Raw genomic sequence first — 9,206 nt, 5'->3', positions numbered from 1 at the left:
ACTTCCACAGCCTCGCTCTGCCTGTGCTCTGCCTTATCCTCTGAAGCTGCTCATTTCTTCCACTGGCAGTAAGAGGGGACCCTGACAGCTGCCATCCATGCCTGACTGCGCATGGAACGGCAAGCACAGCCCCTCAGATGCTATGCAGGCACAGTGCAAGCACGATGCAGATGAATATTGAAGCGGGCTTCTCATACAGTGAAATATGGCCCAGATCTAGAACTGGATCATCAACAAACCACGCTCAGTGCTTGGTACCATCTCAAATGTGGATGGTCTCCTGTGTTACTAGGTAAGAAACACACTTCTGACATTCTTACCCACAGTTCTGACCATTTTCTACTCTGATAAACAGCCAGACCAAGCCATTTTTCCATCTATGAAGAAGCACCCGGCAGTCCTGCAGATCTGACCTGGTTCCTGCTATCTGTTGAATGGTCATGGGTGAAACTACACAGCAGATCTCAGTAAGGTTAACCGAGTTCCCCATGGCAAAGTATAGCAGCCAAGCAGAAGAACTATCAGGCTCCACTGCAGTAGGACTGCCTAGATAAATATCACAAAGTATTTATATTATATTATAAAAATAAATATTATTTATTTATATTTAAATATCATTGTCTGGATCCAGCCTACTCCAACGGCTTGGTTAGAGAGAGCTTGGAATCCAACCCAGGTGTCCTAAATACAGCTTTAATGCATCACTCCTACAGCAAGACTTCTCTTTCCTACCCACAGCACCTCCAAACAGAGGCACTGTTGTCTGCACTGACTCTATCTATGCTGCCTGTGTTTGAACTTGAAAAGGGATGGTGGTAACTTGTGTGCAAAGTTAGGTCTTTGAGTCACTGCTCAGTGTAAACAATGCTGTGTGCCTTTGGAGTGGTAATTCACACTACAGATCTTTAGCCAGCTAAGTGCCTGATTATACCACTAAGTTTAAAAAAAAAAAAAACTGTTGTCCTTCTCTACTTTTCTCTTATCTCCTCTGATGTAATTATCTGCCATTTAGTATTGCACTTCTATAAACTCCTGAAACCTCCTACTTTTAACCTCCACTCTGTTTCTCCACTACTACCCCAGGGCAAATGGAGATTATTCAAGTTGAAAGAGAGGGCAGGGGAGAAGTACTCTTTATCCAGTAGGGATGTCTGTGGTGCTGCTGTGCTGCCCCATTCTCTCGCACTCTGCATTTGCATGGCTTTGGGGGATGCACACATTAAAGGGTATGGAGCTGTAATCCACCAGGATTACAAGGGTTTACAATTTCAAATCAAAGCATTACAAAGGTCAGATATCCAACCCAGAGCAAGCTGATCTGGGATTCCAGCTGATGCATTTTCTTTCTCACCTCCTTCTAAACCAACTGATCTCTTAGTCATGGCTCTGTGTCCTCTGTCCATGTGCGCTCACAGCAATCACTCTTGTGGCATCTAAACAATGGATCTCTTACACTGAGCTGGGCTCCAGGGGTTCCTGAGCTGGTATGCAAACTTTTACTCTTTGTACCATTATAGCATTGTCGAATCCTTTCATAGCGCAGATTTCTGCTGGGATAGGCAAGCAGGGCTAAGAGATGCCCCAAATAGTTTACAGTCAGTGCATAAGGCAAGAGACAAGAGAGGGAACAAAGAGGTAGGACCTTCAGGGATGCAGGGATGAGAGTCTAGTGGAAAAGTCAGCTAGATTCACTGGTCTCCAACTTGTCCAGATCCCTGGAAGCATCCCTGGCTTCTCACACCACAAAGCATCCTTAATCTAACACTATTTCTTGCTTCTAGCCCTTGAGTCTATTCCCCTTATTTAAACTCTCCTTACCACAGTTCGTATTTTGTCACATGCTTCTGGCTAGATAAATACATGACACTATCTCATGCTTATGCCATCATAGTCATGGCAGTGCTTTTCTTTGCACCGTATACATTAAAATGTATGTCTTCAGCTCTCACTCCCTGCTCTCTGTGCAGGGAATCTGGGTAACTATCTGCAAACTAAACTCACAGAAACTGGTCCTCAGGGAGAGGAAGATCACTTTGACCCACCTGAGATAACACAGAGAATCCTACAAGAATCTGGAACTGAACCAAGATTGTCTCAGCTCCCAACAAATGCTCTAGCTGCAAACTTCCTGTTCTGTGGGGCAGCACCCTGGTTCCCAGCCACCTGCCCTCATCACAACAAGTGCCTATCTCTTGTAGCCTACCCCCTTTCATCCTGCCTTCATCAGCTAGTCCCCAGCTCCCAGCTCTCCTCTGTCTTCCACCAAATGATCAGAGAATCACATCTGCTAGAGAAGCAGAGAGAGAGCAGTGCCTGGGTCCCATGTCAATTATATTTACCTTCACTGCACTGCCTTCCATTGCTTAACAGAATAGTTTTATACCAGAGAAAATTGGAAGCTAAGTAGTTGCCTGTCAGGTAGTGTCTGTCACCTGTGTGAGAAGCTGACATCGTAGTCAGTCACTCTGCTGGCCATCTCTGTGCTGAGCACCGGTCCTGGCCCTGGAGTCTGCCTGCTTGAGCTCTTTCTCTATGCTGGTATTTGCAACAGTGCCACTGGGGACTCCCCTTGTACAGAAGCATGCTGCAGTTTCCCCTTACATCCATGTGCACTGCACACATGGCAAGTTAGCTGACAAGGAGGAGATGAAACTGCTGAGATACAGGGCCCAGCACTGGAGGAGGTCTGGTTTCAGACAGTCAGCGACCAAGACCCCATCCATCTCCAGAGCAACACCACTGATTTTGGGGAGCGTGAAGGAATTATAAGAACAGTACATCCAGCTCCAAATATATAGAAGAGAGAGCTATAGAAGAAAATTAAAAGATCACATTAAGGTAGATGAGGAGTAAGTGCATGTTTGTCAGGGAAGAGATGTGGACTGGATGCAAATCCTGTTTCACAAAGGGGTAATGGAAGGGGTAGGCTATTTTGATGGATCCAGAAAGGTGTTCTGCTTCATAATGAATTTAATACACAAATTCCCTTCCCTATGCAGGAGAATTGCTTGAAAAGGATCTGGAAATTCTCTTTCTATTCTCCCCTCCCCTCCCCTCCCCTCCCCTCCCCTCCCCTCCCCTCCCCTCCCCTCCCCTCCCCTCCCCTCCCCTTCCTTCCTTCCTTTCCTTTCCTTTCCTTTCCTTTCCTTTCCTTTCCTTTCCTTTCCTTTCCTTTCCTTTCCTTTCCTTTCCTTTCCTTTCCTTTCCTTTCCTTTCCTTTCCTTTCTTTCCTTTCCTTTCCTTCTTTCCTTTCCTTTCCTTTCCTTTCCTTTCCTTTTCCTTTCCTTTCCTTTCCTTTCCTTTCCTTCCCTTTCCTCCTCTTTTCCTTCTTTCCTTTCCTTGTCTTCTCCTCTTCTTTTCTTTTTCTCTTTTCTTTCATCTGCTCTTCTCATTTCTTCTTCCCTTCTTTTCTTCTTTCCTTTCTCTACCCACCTTTTTGCTGTGTCTTAGAAATGCCAGTCAAGATTACAAGATGTCAAAGGGAATGAAATGAATTTTGCCACTCGGCTGCTCGTAAACTTGGTGCCCTGGCTTTCGATATTACAGCACCATAGCCTCTACCTTTAAATATCAGCCACCCACAGAAACAACCTGACTGTACATCACAGCACGAGAGGTTTCCATGGTGACAGAATGCAGGTCACAACCTCTGTAAATGCAATCAGAGCACTGGACTGGTGTGTGGAGACAGGTTTAATAATTTCTCCGTTAGTGGGAGCTCTGTGGTCCAACATGTACATAAGCTCCTCACATTGACAGACAACCTGTTATCTTCAGGATGGCTCTGCCTACTGCCAGTCCTCTCACACGCCTGCCAACTCACCCTAATATTTAAGCACCAACAGAGCAATCCCACCTGGGACCAGCATGGCCCAATCATTGATGTTCTGGGCTTTGCAAAAGCCTGTTCACATCATTTTAGATGCCCACTACACTTTCTGGTTCTTGCTTGCTATCCCACACCGGCTGTCCGCACAGGAGCAAGGCTGTAGGTACAGCTTTGTCCTTTCACTCCACGTCTATCAGGTCTCTCATTCCTCCTCCGTCTGGATACACAGGTATTGCATTGTAATGTGCCTATCTCCACCGTGCCTACATGCCAAGTACAATATAGCAGAACAGGGTGCTTTGGTGCTGTCTGAGAGTCAGACAACTCTTCAGCAGGGCAGGAGCATTTCTTATGAAACATGCTGCAGAGGTTCATGGAAATGTGGGAGCTTTTACTGAGTATACCAAAGATTTACAAGAAGGGCATGTGCTGTGTATTTATAGGGTCTGGGCTGAGGCTACACTCTATGGGACGCAGAATTGAGGGGTATTTAAAATATATACAGAAACTGAGTATTTACTGACCCTACCATATGTTGAGCATTTCCAATAGTTAGCAACTTTATGTTTTTCTTTACCCTTTTTTTTTCCCCACCTATGTATCTGTCCTCCATAGTATCTGCTTCTAAGGTTCCTTTACGCATAGGATCTGAATAGTTCCCACCTTCAAAGATAAAAGCAACTGCATGTGCCAAACTTTGTAGTGATGCACAATATTTAATAAGGTTTAATAACTGGCTTCTCTTCTCTTCTCTTCTTAAGTTAAACCAAGAATATTTTAAGCCCAGCTTGTAACAATACTGAAGATCTCCATTTTCTGTGTCAAACGTTTGCACAGATTACTTCGGATGTCAAATAGCAATTATTGTTTTCCCTCTTGTGTATCTGTGCATTTGCAGTGAAGAGAAGCTACAAGCTTCTCTCTCTAGTAGGAGCTGTGTGACTTTCGGATCAGTCACTGAATTCTGTCGGATCCACAGGGCAGCACAATGGTAGCAAGTTTGACAGATAGAGACTGGAAAACAGAACTAAGGACGTGTTCATTCCAAGTTCATCCAGAATTGCCATTCCACTTTAGTTTTATGGCCTTTAATTTCAGATATGCTTTCACATGTAATCAGACTTGCATTTGACTGGGCAGCTAATGTGGCATTGCATGGATTCCTTGAAACTATGACTTTGAACCTTTGACTGAGAGAACGCTTTGAAAGCTAACATTCAAGACTTTCACCGCATGAGCAAGTGTCCTAACCACTGATTTGTGCTTCCCTTCCACCGGCAGCAGGTACCAGCTGATTCTTCATTCCTTCGCTTTCACTACGCCATGCTGTGCCAGTCCTTTCACAGTGCCATCACTGTGCTGAGGGGAATTTACTGAGTACATTCATGCAAGTACTTTTTGAAAGGAACTAATCGATTACTAAAGACAAAGCTCAGGAGTAGAAATCTCTCTGCCTGTCATCTCTATTATCTTTTTTGCTTCATCTGCTTCCATGCTGTGTATGGTCGAAGAATGGAAACTCTGCCAAGATCCTGTGCATCTCAGAGAATCCTGTCACCTGAAATATTATCCTGTCTAGCTGTGTATAGCAGATTTAGCATTTCAGAGCAGCAGGGCCGAGTTGCCAGTCTGTCATGTGGATTGCTCTGTGCACACATAGGTGTTGATGGTAAGAGGCATATATGCATGCTTGGGATGAATGTTAACCCAAAAGAGTGAGAAAAAAAACAATGGGAGGAATAGGGCTTTCCTTGGCTATTTGTATCTGGCTTGCAAAAGCCTTCTGAAAGCAAGGAGGGAGAAATAGAACTAGATAGGGTTGGGCTAGGGGAGATTTTTTCCACCTTTGATCCTCAGATTGTCCTGTTCAGCTGAGTGGAATACAAAGCAAGGGTGTCTCAGAGCTCACACTTCACCTCAGCAGTGCAATCGACGGGAGAAGCAGTGAGCGAGACCGACAGACTGTCACTGGCAAAATGAACTGTCACCTCCCATTTTTCAGAGGCGCGGTGGGATGAATTGCGGCTTTGAACCATGTGGCCCGTTGCTGATTGAGTTCCGCTGTCTTAGAACCCCGCTGAACAAGGCAAGTTCATTTCAGGCTGACGTACCACTGCTTATCAATTTTGGAGCAAGTAAAATTAACCGCTTCAGAGCTGATTTCCCCTTTTCTTCCTCTCCTACTACTGCCTTCCTAGTTTTGTATCTGGAAAGGTCAGTGAATAAATCTCACAAAGCATCAGATAAGATCCGTATGACCTAGAGAAGGATTAAGAGAGGTGCTGTTCTTAAACTGTACTGGCTCTAAAAGGCAGCTGTTCCGGTCTCCAGTCTCTGGAAGACATTTGTCCACTTCAGAAAAAAAAGCAAAGCAGAACTTGCTGCACAGTTCAGCACAATTCAGAGGAGTCAGGGGGAACCCAAGTCCTACAATGAGAGCTGTGTTGGAAATCAACATTGAGATGAATCAGAATGGCTGTGTGAGAATACTGGTAATGGAAAGACAGTGGATGTTCAGGCTCAGAAACAGAACCCTCACAGAGCTGCATGAGACCAACAGTGCTAAAATAACAAAGATGCTGTGAGACAAAGCTGCCTTTACAGAGCTATGCAGACAGAGGTGCGTATGTCCTGTTTGTTTGATCCAAGCACTATTCTCAGCCTCTTACCAGCCTGTGATGTTCATTCCAGTCCTGCTGACACCAGTTAGCTGTCTCTGGCATTGCATTCTTTGTCTCTTCATTCCCTCAAGAATCAGTTTTACTTGCTTGGCTTTTTTTTCTATTCGTCAGGAATTTACATAAACTCGCCCTTTGCTTTCACATCATCCTTATTTTCTTATATCACTTCTCCCCCTTCAGATCATTTTCTTTCCTTCCTCTATAATCATGCATCTGTTTCCAAGCTAACATTTTTGCCCTACAGAACCTGTGAGCCAATAGTGCCTCTGTCTTCATCCTCCCCCTTGTATTCTATTTTTTCTATTTGACCTCAAAGGTTGGTCCTCATCAATTGTGTGTCTACGTATTTTTGATGATATCCAGTTGTCTCACATTGTATATGAATTCAGAGTAATGTCTGGAGGCCCAGAATTGTTAGTATAAAAATGAAGCTTGGTTTAGGATGGAGGAAACCCTGAGGAATCAGCCCTCTCAGGGCAGTATTTTCAGGGACAAGAATTACTCTCCTCCTTTGTGTTTTCATGAAAAGTGGATGAATATACCATTCAGTAGTGTAGGTCTTTTGCTGGTGTAAATGAGGATCACTCCACACTGAAAAGCCCAGATAGTAGTCAGGTACAATACACTTATGATTAAATTAACCTCTGGTTTAATTCTGTTAGTATCTGGAGAAAAATCAGTTTTGCCAAGCCTTATCCACTGCCATGTCCTATCTACAGTAACAGCTCAAATGCATTATTTCATCAGAGGCTTCCTATGCTGTTCTCAGCCTCATACCACCTCTGCAAACACTCACTATTTTTCCTCTGAGCACTTTGTAATTGGTGCCCCAGACATTTTGGTAAGTGTGCAGAGCAGCCATGAGAGATGGATGGGCCACTGACAGAAAGGGCAGGAGAATTAGCTCCAGTGGAAATAATTTAAGAAAAGCTTTATTCAAGATGTCCATGAGTGGGAAACTCTGGGCCTGTGTCTCACCTTCCTACAGACCGAACAACTGGATGAAATATTAGCACTTTCCACATGTTAACACTATAGGATATCATCCGTCTTCCTCACTGGTGGGAAGCATTAGCTATCATGGGCTTTTATGAAACTGATTTCTATATTCCCATATGCCAGTCACAGCTTAGAAATTGTCTGAGTTTGCATTTTAGGAAAAGGGACTGTGAATCTGTGGAGGCGACCCTCAGGCTAATGGCTACCTCTCAGGCTTTCTTTAAAATACATAGCCATGCATTACCTCACTAGCTTGAGAAACAGCAGAACAATATTCCCTAAATCTTCAGTGGATGAGCTACAGTGGCAGAGCAGCTAAGAAAATTTGTTATGTTGAGTCTGAGCTTTGCAGGAGACTTACAGAAAAAGCTACTGCAGCTGAGCACGTGTAGCTGATCATTTGGTCTGAGGAGCTGGTTTGTTCATTAGGAAAGTAGTCATGATGCTCCCTCAGGGGAACATTGGCTGCAGAAGCTGGTGCACTTTAGTGTACTACCTGACAGCATTATCTAGTCGTGCAAGTCTTGTGTTACTAGAAAGGGAAACTTCCTCAGCAATCCCTCCTTCTAGCAGGAGACAGAACTCTGTTTATATTAGCAAAGGAAGAAAATCTTTCCACCAGTACTCAAAATCTAAGACTTAAGAAAGAACTTTTACACAGCAATGTGACTTTAGCAAAAGGTTTTCTCTTGTTGCAGGATCTGACCATACATGTAAACCTGTCCTTTATACAGGTCTAAAGTGGAATGGTTGATACAAAGAATGTTCCAGTGCTCACTGGACACAAAGCAACCCAGCATACCAGGGCTTAACAGTTACCTATGAACTACAAGAACACTAGCCAGCAATTCCTGGGTCACAGTGCAAGTCATCTTAATCAAAACCAGCACTTAAAGTGCTGAAAAACTGAGTGTAGGTTAAGAGCTACAGGCTGACCATCCTTGCCCTCGTGCCACCTTCATTAGAGATAAGAGCTTGCTCCTCTGGGCTTCCAGTACTTTTCCTGATTCCTAAAGGGAAAGTTGTCTGAACACACACACACACACACATTCACATGCAAATACACATGCAGAGCAAAATATAATGGGTAGTTCCATAAAGGCAGACGCACCTGGGAACCCCCCCATTCAAAGGAATAGCTGCATCCCTGTTTCTCGTATTGCAGCAGTAACAAAACTGCGGTCAGTAAACTGAGTCAGAGCACAGATCAGCCTTCTGAGCAGCAGCTCTACTACACTGCAGCTGGCTGAATATTTTAAATATGCAGACTACTTCCATCTGTCCTCAAGAAACCAAGTCCTCTGGCTTCTAGTGAAGCTCCCTGCTCATGAGGGACAGTTTGACTAATTCAGCAATGGATAAAAGGTTTTTACATGGTTTAAGTATTTATCCTTAATGCTACCAGAGAGTGCTTTTTTAAATGCCAGCCCTGGGAGGCAAGCTGCTTTGATATGAATCTTCTCTATCCAGGGAGAGCCTGCAGGATCAATGTTTCTAACAATCCTTCACAGAAATTAATGCCACTGTGTAAGGGCTTGTCTACACATGAGTTATCCCAGTGAGGAACTCTGTTTTAAATCTTTAAACCTTACTTTACTGCAGAATAAGTGTCACCTGTAGACAAAAGCTCCCTTCATAAGAGCATCATATCATTAGGGGAACAATTATCTAGGCCTTAAAAGCTGATGGGTATTTTC

The sequence above is a fragment of the Netta rufina genome, assembly GCF_964035555.1.
Source record: "Netta rufina genome assembly, chromosome: 24".
In the NCBI taxonomy this organism is placed as follows: Eukaryota; Metazoa; Chordata; class Aves; order Anseriformes; family Anatidae; genus Netta; species Netta rufina.
Note: the sequence above shows the minus strand (reverse complement) of the source record.